We start from the raw sequence: 15,497 nt of genomic DNA on the forward strand, positions 1-15,497 counted from the left end.
CCATGAATACAAGCCTGCTGAGTTGGGTAGGTTGAGCTCTGGTGGCCTCATCAGACCCCCATTTGATGAAATAAGAATAAGCTTCTGGGTGATAGATGCACGTCCCACTCTCCTCCCTTCAAAGCTGAGTCCTGCTCTTTCGAAGAAGCCCAGTCGACCAGCTGCATTGACCACTAGGTCCCAAGGTCCCATCCCAGTTGCTCCAATGTATAAAGGATGAAGGGAGTGAGATGTTGGTGAGGGCCTGGCACTCTAGGCAGGAGCCCCAAACCCCAAGGAGGCACTGCCTGGAGGACGTTAGAAAGAAGCACCGGAAACTTTGTTGGTAATGACAGCCCCATTCTCTCTGCTTTGACCTAGAATGAGAGCTAGCATTTTGACGGACGGCAAGTCAGATGCAAGTGCCAACTCTCCCTGTTTATTTTTATTCTACAGCTTCACCAGAGTTCTAGAAACAGACCGCTTTGCAGCCCGAGGCCCCTGACCTAATTCTTTATCTGGTTTTAACCAGATCAAGGCAAGAGAGAGCTGAGAGCTCCAGCAAAGGATGCCAGCAAAGTTAGTGAAGAAGGTTGAAGAGCAAAGATGTTTCAAGTCAATTATGAATAATAGGGAAGAAAGGGGTGTGGGTTGCAGCCTTAGAATAGTTTTGCGGTTAGGAGAAGGGCCAGACTCAGGTTATGATTTGGTTAAAGCTGAAAGGGGGGAGAAATGAGATGATGTCACATGATATTGTTATTACTAATCAACTAGTTGGAACCAATACACAGACCTCACAGCTGAGGTCACTGCCAGGAATGACAATTACTTGATGTCACCAAAGGCAAATAAAATTAACCCTTGGTCATGGAAAGGAAAGGGGCAGAGGGAGGAGTGGGAAGCTTATTTTTCTAGCAAGGGAAAATCAGCCACTTCATTGGATTACCATACGGAAGCTGTAAATTCAAGTTCAGGCTGAACCCTGGATTGTCTGAATCCAGAGACCACAAGGCCGCTCAGATCTTTGGCTCTCTCTCGGCATCAAGCCCTGGGCAGACCAACAAGTGGGTACCTGCAGCATGGCACATCCAAATGGAGAACTTCAGTATGTGGAATAAGCAACAGCTTCTGAAGACATCACACAACCCACACCCACACAAATGTAAACAATCTCATCAAAAGTATTTAAATTGCGTACAAGCTACATTGGTATCTCAGATTTATTTGGTTAAGTAGAATCTATCTTAAATTTGTTTTGGTTTCTTTGTTTGGTGGGGAAAGGGAAGAGGGTATGGCCAATACTGCTCCGGGTTGATTCCTGGCTCTATGCTCAAGAATGACCCCTGACAATGCTCAGGGTATCTTCTTCAGTGCTGGGGATAGAATCAGAGCCTGCCCCATGCAAGGCAAGTGCTCTAACCCCTATACTATTTCTCCAGACCATATTATATCTCAACTTTGATTTTATTTATTTATTTGTTTGTTGGTGTTTTTTTTAAATATAACCTACTTCTCCAGAGTTTCCTGCCCACATGGGAGAGCCTCACAAACTCCCCATGGTGTATTAATATGCCAAAACCAGTAACAATGCTGGGTCTTATTCCCCTGACCCTGAAAGAGCCTCCGATGCAGCATCATTGGAAAGAACGAGTAGAGAGAGGCTTCTAAAATCTCAGGGCTAGGACGAATGGAGACGTTACTGAGACCGCTCGAGAAATTCAACATTCAATGGGATGATGATGATGATGATGATGATTTTTTTATTTTATTGACTGGTGGTAAACTACACAATCCTATCCCTGTGGTTTAATTTCAAAGTGTAGCAAAGCCTGCAAAGGGATACCTCTTTGGTCACACTCTACCAACAAGCGACTCTTGGATAAGGACTTCGGGATCTTTCCTGGGCCTGGGGGGCGAGGGGGTTGTAGGTCAATGATGCTTTTGTTGTTAGTGTGGTGTTCAGATCACAGACTGCTTTTTTATTAAAATCTTATTGAGCCAACCAACCCTTAAACAAATGTCTTATTCCAGTAGAAAGACCTTCGAGGCAATGGAAAATAAATAATTCAACTAAATATAGATCTAAAATGAAGAACAGAAGATAATAATCAAAAGCCAGTGGCCAGAGACAGTACAGGGGCTAAAGGAGTTGTCTTGTAAGTGGCTGACCCCGGTTCATTTCCCAACACAACATGGAGTTTTCAAGAACTACCAGTAGTAGTAGTTCTAAAATGGAATGAAAAGAATTGAAAACACCACATGGAGTTTTCAAAAACTACAGGTAGTACTTCTTCACTCCTGAGCACAGAGCCAGGAGTAAGTCCTGAGCACCAGCGTGTGGCCAAACTGCCACTCCCCAAAAGGGTAAATAACACTGTACCTGAAAAACTCTGATACAAATAGAACCATGGAAAACGGTACTAATGATCAAAAGTCATCAAGAAACAACCCACAATGGATTCATTGGGAAGTAATTGATCGTTTTATAATCAAAGCAACTCTCAGAAAAGCAACGAATTTTGTGCTGCTGCTTGTTGTCTAACCAAATTGTCGTGGTGTCTGGGATTGGGACCTGTCAAAGACCAAGATTAGGACAACTGTCCTTAGCCCCAAGTCTGGCTAAGTTTGTGTTTTGAGTTTGTTCTTAGTTTACCCTTCCCCTAAAACACATTCCTCTCACTTGTTTGGGTTTGAGATAAGACAGTGTGCCTGGGACCAGCCAACTAGAGTATTATCCTGTTCTTTCTGGTGCCCACTGACCTGAAAGCCAGCCTTCCTAAAAGAGTCAACAAAATTCTGAAGTCCCAAAGCATTGCCTGATGTGATCCAAAACTCCCACCCCCCACCCCAAAATAGAGAACTCTGGGCTTGGGTTTTTTAACACCCATCTAATTTGAGTTTAGTATTCATCACGTTCAGGACAGCAATGCACAGATCTTACTTAGATCATCTTTTTTTTTTTTTTTTTTTGCTTTTTGGGTCACACCCGGCGATGCTCAGGGGTTACTCCTGGCTCTGCACTCAGGAATTACTCATGGCAGTGCTCGGGGGACCATATGGGATGCTGGGAATCGAACCCAGGTCGGCCGCAAACGCCCTACCCGCTGTGCTATTGCTCCAACCCCCTTAGATCAACTTTTAATAATGACTTCCGTCCCACTGAAAATCCTGTTAATTTGCAAATTGTTGCCACCCAGTTACTTGTCTGCAAACACGGTTGCTTCTGTGAGGCATCTTTCAGTACCTCAGGCTCTCTGCCAGCCTCAGGGAAGTGGAGGCAGAGAGGCACAGAGGACAGGGTGTGGGCAGGAGGAAGCCCAAGTAGAGTTGAGATCAGGGCAGGGAAGGTGGAAATGGAGTTAGACATTCAAGGAGGGGAAGGAGGAAAGGGAACAACTCAGAAGCTGTCATTTTCTTTTTTAAAAATCAACACACCCAATTCTTAATTTTTTTCCTTTTGGAGGCTGGAGCAATAGCACAGCAGGTAGGGCATTTGCCTTGTACACGGCCGACCTGGCTTCGATTCCCAGCATCCCAGCACCCCTGGGCACAGCCAGAAGTAATTCCTGAGTTCATGAGCCAGGACTAACCCCTGTGCATCGCCGGGTGTGACCCAAAAAGAAAAAAAAAATTTCCACTACCAAAGAGAAGGAGGACAAAGGAGCCCCCCAGTCAGGGCTCTGTATTCTCCCCTTCTCTTCCCTTCGCTCTTGTTGCAGTAACTAGAGATTGCACCCACCACTGACTGCAGTGCTCACTGGGGGCTGCACGTCTGGCATCAATGTAACCACTTGAAGAATTTGGTCTTTGAACAAATGCTCAATGGAGTCAAACATTGGCCACAAGGCTTGGACAACTTTGAGTTGATGTTCCCATCAGGTGACACACATATTCTATTTGTGCTGCTTACACACACTGGCAGGACCTTAGAACTCATGGCGTGCAAGAATGCAAGCAGACTTTTACCAGTCCTGACCTTCCCAAGTAATCACCCTATTGTGAGTACATTTGGTGAGCCAGGCAGGAGTGAGCAAATGTTTTCTGCTGGGGTGGAGGAGGTAGTGCAGAAGGTAAGCCACTTGCCTTGCTCACAGCTAACCCGAGTTCGATTCCTGGCATCCCATATGGTACCTCAAGCATCACCAGGAATGATTCCTGTGTCAGCACCAGGAGTAACCCCTGAGCATCGTGAGGTATAGCCCAAGAAACAACAACAAAATAAGTTTTCTGCCACGGTGACTTACTCTATTGTTCCACTTTGCACCTACAACACTGATATATGCCATTTGCATCCCTGCCTTGGAATTTTTTGCATCTGCTATTCCCTCTGCTAGAATATCCTTGAGGAGGCTCACTACCTCACCTAATTCTAATCTCTGTTTCCTAGCCCAGGGTCACTTTCTGTCCCCTTACATTGTCTTAATTCTCTTCAAAGCGTTTATTGCAACAGACATTGCATTTGTTATTAATCTTCCCTCAGTTGCAGGTAAGCTCCTAAGATCCATTGTTTACTGTTCTACTCACAAGGTCTACATCTGAACACCAAATAGAATAGAGTTTCAATTCGATCAATGAATATATAGCATTGTGGGTTGAACTGTGCCCTCCAAAATTATGTACCAAAATCCTAATCCTTAGTACCTTAGAATTGTGACCTTGTTTGGAGTGGAAGGAAGCAAAAACCTGTTATCCCTAAAATATTTATTCGGAAAAAGGTTCATTTCAGAGGGAAAGATGACAAAATGGGGTTTACCTTTGAAGAGATCATTGCATGCAAACATCTCCCAAGGAAAGTCTCCCAGAAAAGCAAGGAAGACATTCTTCTCTGTGCTTTCTCATTCTTCTTGCAGAGTCTCTAGTTTAGCTACACTATTCAAGGATGCTCCCTGAGTCAGAGAGAAAGCTCAACAGGCTGACCCATGCTGTGTGTGCAGGACTGGGTTCTCATGGTCTCCTAAGCACTGTCTGAAATGACCCTTAAGCACTGAGCCAGGAGCAGCCCCCCTGAATACCAATGAGTATGATTCAAAAACAACAGCAACAAAAATGATGTCTTCCTGGGGCCACTGGGTAAGTTACTCTACTTTGCTCAGTCTTTCTCATATGCAGAAGATAGATCATCATCATCATCATCATCATCATCATCATCATCCCACTGATGGTCAATTTTCTCGAGCGGTCTCAGTAACATCTCCATTCATCCTAGCCCTGAGATTTTAGAAGCCTCTCTTAACTCATCCTTCCCAACGGTGCCACATTGGGTCAGGGGAATGAGACCCATCATCGTTACTGGTTTGGGCATATGAATACGCCATGGGGAGTTTACCAGGCTCTCTCATGTGGGCAGGAAACTCTTGGTAGCTTGCCAGGTTCTCCGAGAGGGAGAAAAGAAGATATATATGCTACTAATAAATTTCTTTTTATTTTTTCTCATCAGTCTATCCAATGCTTGTGTATTTCTCCAGCTTCGAAAGAACCCTCCAGGGTTAAGAACTATTTATTTTATGCCCCCACAGGAGATTCTATCTTCAGTGGGGTAATCACGGTCGAATAAGTTCAGTAGAGTGGTCTCTTATCCTGTGACTATCATCCATTTTTTTTAAGAGGGAGATTGTGAACACAGGCCCTGCCACTACCACAAATGACACAGTCGAGTTTCCCCACATTTGGGGAAATCATAAAAGGGTCAGCACATCTGGAGTACAATGGATAAGCCTCGCCCTGGGAAAACCACTTTCAGATCAAGGTGCTCCCCTGCCAGGTAAGTAGGTGACTGTTACCCTTATAAGAAGGGAATGATAAGCACAGCATTTCCTGCTTCGCAGGAAAGCAATTCTGTTAACAGCAATACTGTTAACAGCAACACTGCTAACTGTGGTGAAAGCAATTCTGCTCACATCAGTGGCATTGAGAGATAAGAGTAGCAAAGGCAGCACCATGATAGGCTCATAAAGAAGCCAGAAGAAGCTAGGCCTACGGTTCAGTTCCAGAATTCCTGGAATTGAGCACGGATACCTGGAATTGAGTCACGATTTCCCCAAGTGAGACAGCCATGGTGAGGCCAACTAAGGGTGACCAATCAGATGCAGGTAGGGAAGCCCTCCCCCTATATAGCCCTTATCTAACGCTTATGCAACCCTTCTGTAACTCCAACTTACAACCAATCAGCTAAGTGCAAGTAGAGTGGAAAGCCCCTCAGATTTCGGCCAAAAGTGGTCTGCAGGAAGTCCCTGTTACAAATGCTATGGTATAAAAGATCCCTCACTTTTGAGACTTGGGGCCACTCGTTCCTAGAAGGCTGCCACTGTGTCGGTGAACTGTACAAGGGCCCTAGCTCGAGCTAGCCAATGAAGACCCCTTGCTTATTACACTGCCAACTTGTCTTCATGTGATTCCTCTGGGGAGATCTCGGCCCGGTTTAACAGCGTCAACTACTTGGAGGCAGGTGTTCAACTGAAGCGTGCCATCTAACATTTCAGTATGTGCCCTCTCACGTTTCAATCTACCCAGAGGGCTTTCTCTTTTGTTTGTTTTGTTTTGTTTTGTTTTTTGGGTCTCACCTGGCGATGCACAGGGGTTACTCCTGGCTCTGCACTCAGGAATTACCCCTGGCAGTGTTCAGGGGACTGTATGGGATGCTGGGAATCAAACCTGGGTGGGCCACATGCAAGGCAAACGCCCTACCCACTGTGCTATCGCTCCAGCTCACCAAAGTGCTTTCTATGCATTTTCCCCCACTCACTGCTTTGAAATGGGTAAAAGATGTCAGGGAGGAAACTATGGGGGTGAGAACTGAGGCATCAGTGATGTACTGGGCTTTTCCCAGTATCAGTGTGACAGTCACACAGACAGAAGCAAAGAGTTTCTGAGTCAGCAAAAATGAACACCCTTGAATGCAGTTCCCAGAACTACCACATGTGCCCCCTACTTAAAACACAAACAACTAAAATTGTTGTATAAAAAAAGTGATGGCATTTTCTGATCTCACAGAATCTTATTGTTTTGGAATTAAAAACAAAAATCCAGAGGAAGACCTGGACTTGTTCCTTAGAATGGAAAGGGTTCTATAGTGTGTGGTTATTGGTTGTTAAACTTGCTTTATTTCCTTTCATTCAAATATGATGGTCCTAATGTTTTGAGATTACCATGCTTAACAGTACTTTACATTGTGTTATAGGCAAATAGGACAAATGTTAAGAAGATCCCTGAAAACTGGGCCAAAACAGTGGGGAGGGCATTTGCCTTGCACATGGTGAGCCAGGTTTGATCATGGCACGTAACAACCAATGGTCCCCTGAGCATCTCCAGGAGTGGTTCCTTGGTGCAGAACCCGGAGTAACCCCTGAGCATCACCAGGTGTGGCCCCAAAGCAAAATACAAACAAAAAAGAAAAGAAAAAAAAAGGAAAAAGTATCTTAAAAATCATTTCATTACATAAAAAAAAAAAAAATGAACACCCAGACAGAGGCAACCAGCAGAGGCTCTGCTGGATTCCCTTCCAGGCTGTTTCACAGAGCACGCTCTCCCCTCTCCCCTCAGTGGCTAGAAAAACAGCCGGATGGGATTGGCTGCAGAAGAAATAATAGAAGAAGACCTTTGAAAACTAGGGCAGAGGGACAGGGAGAGGGAGTGGTATGAAGGCAGTCAGTGTTTCAGCATCAGTCGAGCATCTGCCAGCTTATGGGACACTTCTCAGATGCCTCTGCCTTTCCTGACAGCCATCAGGGACCGCCAGTTCATTGCCCTCTTTCGTTCTTCCTTTCTTTCTTCCGGCTTAATCCTGCTTCTTCATTCGGGGACCACTCCTGGCAGGGCTTCAGGGTGGATGATATGTGGGGCCCGGGATGGAACCCAGATTGGTTGTTACGTGCCAGGCTAGTGCCCTACCAGCTGTACTATAGCTCCGTGCCCCCCACACCTCCGCTTTTTTTTGGGTGTATGTCACATCAGGTGGTGTTTGGAGGCACTCAGGGACCAAGCCCACTCCTCCCCCTTGTAAGGTGTGAGCTCAGCCCACTGAGCTGTCTCTCTGGTTCCCAATCATTTTCCTTCTTGTGCAGCTCAAAGGTCCACTGGACTCAACCAGCTCATTCCAGCTTTCACCCTTTCAACCAATTCACCTTGGGGTCCCACAAAACCTCTCAGGATAAGTGTACTGTCCAGTCCAATGTCTTGGCGTCCACCCTCAGGACCCTCTTACAGAACGCTGCCCTCTTGGTCCAAGTTTCTGGCAATGTTTCCAAGGGGTTGAGGCTGCTCCAACCCAATGAAGAAAGACTAAAACCATTATGACTAAATATATATCACTGTATCACTATCATCCCGTTGCTCATCGATTTACTCGAGTGGGTACCAGTAACGTCTCCATGGTGAGACTTATTGTTACTGTTTTGGGCCACGGGTAGCTTGCTGTGCGGGCGGGATACTCTCGGTAGCTTGAGCAAGACAGAGGAATCGAACCCAGGTCAACCCCCACCCTCTGTGCTATCGCCCCAGCCTACACACACACACACACACACACACACACACACATATATATATAGAGAGAGAGAGAGAGAAAGAGAGAAAGAAAGGAAGGAAGGAAGGAAGGAAGGAAGGAAGGAAGGAAGGAAGGAAGGAAGGAAGGAAGGAAGGAAGGAAGGAAAAGAAAACACTGAACAGAAGTGACTTCTCTGCTCCTAAAGATTCCTCTTTCTCCTGTCAAGCACGTTCCTCTTTCAAACCATTCCCAACCCTCAGAGATCCTCTGGTTCATTCTACTCTTTTCTTTTTATGCCAATAAAGCCCCTCTTTCCTATTCATTTATCCATGTTTTTTTTTTCCTGAACAGGAGAAGGAAAACTCAAAAGATAGAGAAGCTGGGGGTGTGTTTAGCTATGCAGCTGAACACAAACTATTCTGGTTGTGTTTCAAATAGCTCATTCCTGCTGCATTCCTTCCGGGTGACTTGCCCAGTACTTGGGCTTGGTGACTCAATCATAGCACCTGGATCTTCTGGTTCCTGGTTAAAAAATATGATTTTGCACTCAGGATTGTCCCCAAAAGAAGTTTCCTCCCAGTCTTCCTCTTCATTATCTACAGGAGAAGCAACTTGGTTAATTTTGACTCAGGGCCATTGAAATGTTGTCCCAAGGTAAAATGCTTTCATAACAAAGACAAGAGCAATGTGGTAAAAGAGTTTGGGTGTGACCTAATTTGCAATTAAACCTGACAATTATTTCAAGAGCGCCTACCTGGCATGTATTCATTTAGCCACATGGCCTGTCTCTTTAATTGCAAAACCATCAAATGGTGTTCCTTGTTCTTGCACTGTCAACAGCACTCAGTCATGAGTAACAATTATGCAACAACAGGTACCGGAAACATGGCAGCCCAAAGGAAGGGCAGATTCGTTGGAGAAAACCACCATCTTCTTCCAGACTGCTTGGGGTATTTCACTGATCTTGCAAATCTGGACCCTATTCAAAACTCAGTGGCTGGTCTCTCTGCCCCAGGTTCAATCAAAACCAGAAAAGCACACCAAGTGATTCTTTATTATTATTATTATTATTATTCACTGCATCACTGTGTCACTATCATCCTGTTGTTCATCAATTTACTCGAGTGGACACCAGTAATGTCTCTATTCCTCCTAGCCCTGAGATTTTAGCAGCCTCTCCTTACTTGTCTTTCCCAACGATTGGAAGCTCTTTCAGGGTCAGAGGAATGAGACCTATTGTTACTGTTTTGGGCATATTTATATGCCACGGGTAGCTGCCAGGCTCTGCAATAATAATAATAATTGCTATTATTGCATCATCCTGCTCAGCAGAGCCTGGCAAGCTACCCGTGGCGTATTTGATATGCTAAAAAACAGTAACAAGTCTCACCATGGAGACGTTACTGGTGCCTGCTCGAGCAAATCAATGAGCAAGGGGATGACAGTGATATAGTGACATCGATCGAATCACCATGAGATACAGTTACAAAGCTTTCATGTTTGAATTTCAGCCATACAATGATCGAACACTCATCCCTCCAACAGTGCACCAATGTCCCCAATATCCCCCCCCATATCATCCCTCTCCCTGCCTCTATGGCAGACAATTTCCCCCATGCTCTCTATTTTAAGGCATTATGGTTTGCAATACAGATACTGAGAGGCCATCATGTTTGGCCCTTTATCTACTTTCAGCACACACCTCCAATCCCTAATGATTCCTCCAACCATCCAGCTGCCTTCTCCCCCAGCTCCTGAGGCAGGCTACCAACCATGGAGCAATCTTCCTGGCCCTTACGTCTACTATCCTTGGGCGTCGGTCTCATACTACGTTAGTTTATATTCCACAAATGAGTGCAGTCCTTCTAGGTCTGCCCCTCTCTTTCTAAACTGATTTTTTTTTAAAAAAAATTTTATTAGAGAATCACTGTGATGTACAGTTACACACTTACGAACTTTTGTGTTTGCATTTCACTCATACAGTGATGGTTTACCCATCCCTCCACCAAAGCCCATTCTCCTCCACCAATGATCCCAGTATCCCTCTCACCACCCCCACCCCACCCTGCCTCTGCAGCAGGGCATTCCCCTTTGTTCTCTCTCCTTTGGGGTGTTGTATAAACTGAGTGGTTCTTATAATGGATTCCTCTTGATCTTTCCACAGGCTCCCCAGCTGAGCACCTCTCCTCCTGAAATCCCAAGGCGGCAGAAACCCGGGGCCCTCAGGGCTCTGTGCAATTAAGAGTCCAGACCAATCCAAGGCGAGGGCGGAGACAAGGGCAGAGAGGGAGGGGGGCGGCGGAGAAGCCACAAACAAAGCTCTGTTAATGACTCGATGAATTCACCGGCAGTAGCTGGAGACAGGGGAGGCGGGTGCTGGAGGAGACAGAGCCTGATTGATCAGGAGGCTCTGAACCTCCTAACGCTGAGAAAGAGAAAGAGCAACTGACTGCCTCCTGCACAAGCCGCCTCGTTGCACTCTGGCAGGGCTCCCCTAAGCCTGCGGCAACTTCTGAACTAATAATAATACACCCGCGCCCCCTCCTCCACCCCGCCCCACCCCATCCTCCAGCCCGGCTCCGGTCTGAAACAAAGTGGAACCCATTAGGAGGACTCAGAAAAAGCACCACCCAAGAAGCGCAACAAAGTAACAGAGAGAGAATTTTATTTTACGCGAAGAAATACACGCCTATGGTTTAAAATTGTTTCCAAACGGTAGAAAATACCATAAAATGAAAGGAAAGTTAGACTTCCCTCACTGCATCCTCCCCCATCTCCTACTCCCACCTCCTCCCCAGGAGAACGACAAGCTCAAAGGTAACCTGTAGGCGTGTCATTCCTACTCAGTTCGGTTCTATCTGGGTCACTGCCTAATCTCTTCCAGTTGAACCTTGATGGAAATACCCGCCCCACATTCACCCTGTCTGAGTGCATTCAGGATTCCTCTTCATTGCACCTTCTGCTGCCTGTGCTCGCGGAGCTGTCTGTATCCTCTTTCTGGAAGTTACTGATCCCCTCGTGGGGATGTACAAGGCAATCTATCTACCATCAGCAAGAGGAGTGTTCTAGGCAGAAGATGAACAGACCAGGTCCTCAGAGCCGAGGGTGGTGGTAACAGACATCAGAGATGCAATGACATAGAGCAGAACCTGGTAAACAGCAATTGCTCCAGAAAAGGCACTATCATTGCTCGTCTGATTCCTACACCAAGTTACCTTCTAGTCTAGTCATTGGTTTCCAGGTTTTACATCAAGTAGATTAAAATAACTAATAGAATCTGATTATAGATTTTTTTTTTGACTTTTTGGGTCACACCCGTCAACGCACAGGGGTTACTCCTGGCTTTGCACTCAAAAGTTACTCCTGGCGGTGCTTTGGGGACCATCTGGGATGCTGGGAACCGAACTCGGGTCAGCCGCGTGCAAGGCAAACACCCTCTTCGCTGTACTATTGCTCCAACCCCAGAATCTGATTATAGATTTTTATAAAAGGAGAGAGCCTTAGGTGTATGCTTCACCAAATGGTATTAGTATTTGAGTGTATATAAGCATCCCATGAATGTGCTTATAGTTAAGACCCCCTATAATAGATACTTTTATATATCAACTTGATAGGGTCCTAGTATCCAGACATTTGATCTGATTAGTTTGGATGTTTCAAGTAAAGATGTTTTGGGACTAAGGCTAATATTTAAATTGGCTAGGATAGAGAAAGGACCACAATAATAGATCACTCTGGACAAGAACTGAGGTGTTGAAAGTAGGTAAAGGGATACAGTGATAAACTTTCAGTATCTGTATTGCAAATATAATGCCCAAAAGGGGAGAGAGAGACAGAGACAGAGAGAGAGAGAGAGGGGAGAGAGAGAAAGGGAGAGAGAGAGAGAGAAAAGTGCTGCCCTAGAGGCAAGTGGGGGTACTGTACACTAGTGAATGGATGAGAGTTGGAACATTATATGACTGACACCCAATCGTGAACAACATTGAAACTGTGTATCTCACTGTCATTCAATAAAAAAATACATACATACATACATAAATTATCCACTACCCAGCCACCGCTAGGAATATCATGTCTCACTCAAGTGAGAGAAGGAATCCGGAGTTCTGACCTCCGTCAATAGTCAAAAATCAGGGATGCTGTCTCATTTGTCAAGGCATCAAAAATCAGATGGGCCGGTCATGTAATGCGATTCAGAGACGACCGCTGGACTAGAGCTGTTACCAACTGGATTCCACGGGACATCAGAAGGCCTCATGGCTGCCCACCAACTAGATGGTCAGATTTGTTCATCAAATCCCTGAATGAACGATTTGAGGCTCTTCCTGTTCCTGGAGCGAGCAGATATCATTGGGCTGCATTAGCTCGCGACAGGGACAAATGTAGACATTACTGGCGCCCGCTCAAGCAAATCGAAGATCAACGGGACTACAAGTGATACATAAATTAGTGCCCTGTACATAAAGCAGATTATTCTCCATAATGTGACTGGACCCTTGAAGGTTTTCATAAATTGAAGATAGGTCCCATCTGATCAAGAAGGTACTTTGCTAGAACATTTTCCGTAGCCTGACAGGGCAATCTTTCCTAGAGCCCCAACCTGCCTGCTTTTGCTATAAATTTTGTCTTCACAAGGTTTCCACAATCGTGTGAGCCATTCCTTAAACAAGATAGAGCCTGCAGTTCTGATTCTCTGGGGAACTGACCAACATACTCACCAAGTTCAAATAGCTCCAGTGGTCTGAAAAATTGTAGCACACAGAGACCTACAAAACGAATGACCAGAGCTCATACAAAAGTGCTCCCACCCACACAAGCACATGAGCTTCTTATGAACCACCACCAGCCTCCCTCACAGTCACACCCATCCAACATCTGTGAATCTGGAAGCGGGTTTTGACTACGTGAAAATAAGCACTGTAGCACTGTTGTAGCACTGCCGTCCTGTGGTGCATCGATTTGCTTGAGCGGGCACCAGTAACATCTCCATTGTGAGACCTGCTACTGTTTTTTGGCATATCGAATACACCACCGGTAGCTTGCCAGGCTACGTGAAAATAAAGACAAACTTAATGACAATATCAACCAGTTAACTCCCAGGCAGAGTAGAGAGGTGACCGCTGGAGGAAAGCAGAAAACAATTTCTACAGTGTTGACATGAAATTAACAGAAAGATTTTTTATTAGCCTCACAGTGGCCTTTGGGATATAGGAAGAACTGACATCACTCTAATCAAGTCAAACCTGGATTTCACATTAGACACTACTGAAAATAACACCAAAAAATACACACTCGGGGCATAATTTGAGCTTTTGTTAAAGCAAGTTCTGTATATGAGAATAGCCTAGATAATTTTGTTTTTTTGAAAAAAAGGGACACCCTGGGATATTCAGTGTCCAAGTGCCCTTGCAAGCATGGGCCTAAAGCTTGATCCCAGCACTGGCCCACATCCACACAGTGCGATCCTGGTGGCACTGCCATTGGGGGTCCCCTGAACAACCACCCAAAGGGCAATCTCCAACACACCACAATCAAGTATGCGTGAGCATCAAAAGGGTGCAAACCCCACCACCAGACGCCTGCAACTTCCATCTTCACAGAAGTGAAGGAAGGGCAGGGAAATGAATGAGTACATCCATAACTAACAAAGAGAAAGCAATAACATGCTGCAATTTTTGTAAGCAGGGAGTAGAGGCAAGGGGGGTCAAGGAGAGCTCAGGGGCTTGGAATTCTTGCCTGGCAAAGACAGGGGCAAGGGTTCGATCCCCAGTGCTGCCACATGTGCTAATTAGGATCTCGGTAGCTCTGCAACCTGTGACCACCAGGGCCACGGCAGCCAGGTCTGTGCAAGCACTACCCTAGTGGAGGGTGAGCTTCAATAGCATCACCACTAGAGGATGTGAGCACCCTAGCCAAGGAAAGTGTCGCCCCTGATGAGCACTGTGAGAGCACTGTAGCAACAGAGTCCAACTACCAGAATGTGCCTGAGCACCCCACCAATGGATGTAATCCCAGACAGCACACGTGCAAAGACCACAAGTAAAGGAGGCAAGCACTGTGACTGTGTGAGCACCACTACGGGATGTGCAACTCCCGGGGCGCACCAGAACCAACTCTGGAGCATCGTAAGCAGGCATGTGTGCGAACCCCGGTGAGTGCAATAATACTGATAAAGGAGAGGCTGATAGAAATAATTATTTTGGGGCTGGAGCAATAGCACAGTGGATAGGGCGTTTGCCTTGCACGCAGCCGACCTGGGTTCGATTCCCAGCATCCCATATGGTCCCCTGAGCACCACCAGGAGAAATTCCTGAGTGCAAAGCCAGGAGTAACCCCTGTGCATCACCGGGTGTGACCCAAAAAGCAAAAAAAAAAAACAAAACAAAGAATTATTTTTTCTTAAGAAGGCAATGAGTTGCACATGGTTTTAGATTTCGTCCCACAAGTTCTCCACTGACTTCACGGCCTCATTATTCCTCAATCACACAATCACAATATCCCGTTAATCACCGATTTCTCGGGCGGGCTCAGTAACATTTCGTCCTTTCCCTGAGATCTTAGAAGTCTATCTCGACTCGGCCCTCCTAACGATGTTGCACTGGGGGCTCTTCAGGGTCAGGGGAATGAGATCCAGCTTATTACTGGATTTTGCATATGAATACACCATGGGAAGCTTGCAAGGCTGTCCAAAGTGGGCAGGAAACTCTTAGAAGATTGCCAGTTTCTCCTAGAGGGAGAAGTAGGTTACAGATATCACTCTGGAAGCTTACTTTTAAGTCTCTCTCTGGATGTTGGCCGTTGATGGGATTATACACACCTGGGTTCCTCTGCGGGTACCTTCATGCATGAGGCCTGTCCAAACATGTAGAGAGGAGCCTCCAGCATGGCTGTAGCTAGGTTCCGGTAGTCTTCGGCCGCCAGGAGCTCTGCTCAGGGTAGGGAGGGAACCCGGAGCCCATCCCCTCCAAGGGGCCCCAGGCATGCGGGCAAGAGACTCTCTGCCCGCATTATTCCTATTCGTGCTTAAAATAGAGAACAA

At 46.0% G+C, this 15,497-nt stretch overlaps 1 protein-coding gene and 1 non-coding gene across 2 annotated transcripts in view; both read right to left on the minus strand.

Moving 5' to 3' along the window:
* MREG (melanoregulin) overlaps positions 1-15,497 on the minus strand; it is a 69,139-nt gene that overhangs the window by 21,334 nt on the left and 32,308 nt on the right. The window lies entirely within an intron of this gene.
* LOC129400225 (U1 spliceosomal RNA) lies at positions 5,584-5,748 on the minus strand. The gene has a single exon (XR_008627540.1). It is a non-coding gene; the product is annotated as a U1 spliceosomal RNA (small nuclear RNA).

This window comes from Sorex araneus, chromosome X (assembly GCF_027595985.1).
Source record: "Sorex araneus isolate mSorAra2 chromosome X, mSorAra2.pri, whole genome shotgun sequence".
In the NCBI taxonomy this organism is placed as follows: domain Eukaryota; kingdom Metazoa; phylum Chordata; class Mammalia; order Eulipotyphla; family Soricidae; genus Sorex; species Sorex araneus.